The following is a 2075-nucleotide window of genomic DNA, read 5'->3' as shown; positions in this document are numbered from 1 at the left end:
ACACAAACACAAAATATATAAATTTAAAAATATTATATATATAATTTTAATTTATATATATAATATTATATATATATGTATAATTGTATCAATTATATTATAGATATATGTTTTTTGGTTAAATTTTTAACTTAACATGGAAATATGGGAAAAAAACCCTAATATAATATATTATAATATATTTAATAATATATATATTATATATTAAATTTATATTATATATATTTTTATAAAATAATTAGTTTTTTAAATATATATAATTTAATATAATGATACATATATTATGATAATATATAATACATATAATATATAATAATTTGGGGTCAATAATGATATATATATGTTTATATATATAAAAATAAAATATATAAATTATAATATATTATAAATATAAAATATAAAAATATATTTTATATTATTAAAAATATTTATATATTATATATGATATAAAATGATACATATATGATACATATATATGATACATATATATATATATAATATAGTATCAATATAATATATATGTATCATTATATGTATATATATAGTATCATAATAATATAAAAAATAATTAATATAAAAATATATATATTTATTATAAAAAATATATATATATATAAAATAAAATATATATATATATATATATATATATATATGGTATTTCCATATTTCCATGTTAAGTTATAAATTTAAACCAAAGAACATATATCTATATATATAATTGATACAATATATACATACATATATATATATATATATATATATAAAATATATATATATATATATATATATATTTTATATATATATGGTGTGTGTGTGTGTGTGTGGTGTGGGGTGTGTGTGTGTGTGTGTGTGTGTGTGTGTGTGTGTGTGTGTTGTGTGTGTGGTGAATGTGTGTGTGTGTGTGGAATGTGTGTGTGTGTGAATGTTTTTGGGGTGTTTATTTGTGTGGTTTTAAATGTGTGGTGTGTGAAGGGGTGGGGTGTTTTTAAATGGGGGTTTGTGTTTTGAATGTGTGGGTGTGTGTGTGTGGGGAAAGGGGTTTTGTGGGTGTGTGTGTAAAATGTGTGTGTGTGTGTGGGGAAATATATATATATATATAATTTATATAATTATTTTTATAAAATATAGATATAATATAAATATATATATAAATATAATATATATTTTATACAAAAAATATATAGAAATATTTTTTTACATTATATACACGGTACATACACACAAAAATATCCCAAGTATAATTTTATATATAAAATTTTAACATAAAACCACTTTAATTATAAATATATAAAATACTTTATCCCAAACAAAAAATTATGCATATATATATACATAAAAACCATTTTCCCAAAAAAATATATGCATTTAATATATATATATTATATAATATATTTTTAATAAAATATATATATATAAAATATATATACAAAAATTTAAAATATATATAATTAGAAAAAATTAAAAACATAATATTTTTATAAAATACATAATATACATTTTGTTATATATCATATTTTATATATAATTTTTATCTTATATATTATTTTAAAAACCATTTTAAATTTTAAAAACAACAAAACACACAAAACCAAAAATATATACAAATAAAATATACTAATATAATTAAAAAATTTTATATATAAATTTTAAAAAATATATAAAATATTAATATTTTAATATAAAATTATATTAAAATTTTGTATGTATGTGTGTGTGTATATGTATGTATGTTGTAAAAATATAAAAATAAATAAATAAATAAATAAAAAAAAATTTAAAAATAATTTTAAAATAAATATAATAAAATTTTATATTATTATATAAAATGTATATATAAAAATATAAAATATTGTGGGTTGTGTGTGTGTGTGTTGTGTGTATGGGTGTGGTGGTGTTTTGGGTGTGTTGTGTGTTTTTGGGTGTGTGGGTGTGTGTTTTGTGTGGGGTGTGTGTTTTGGGGTGTGTGGTGTGTGTGTGTGTGTGTATTATTATGGGTGTATGTATAAAAAATAAATAAAAAAATAATATATATATAATATATATATAATATTATTTATATATTATATATATAAAAT

This window comes from Penaeus monodon, chromosome 11 (genome assembly GCF_015228065.2).
Source record: "Penaeus monodon isolate SGIC_2016 chromosome 11, NSTDA_Pmon_1, whole genome shotgun sequence".
In the NCBI taxonomy this organism is placed as follows: domain Eukaryota; kingdom Metazoa; phylum Arthropoda; class Malacostraca; order Decapoda; family Penaeidae; genus Penaeus; species Penaeus monodon.
The sequence above is the reverse complement of the archived record's forward strand: the minus strand, read 5'-3'. Positions refer to the sequence as shown.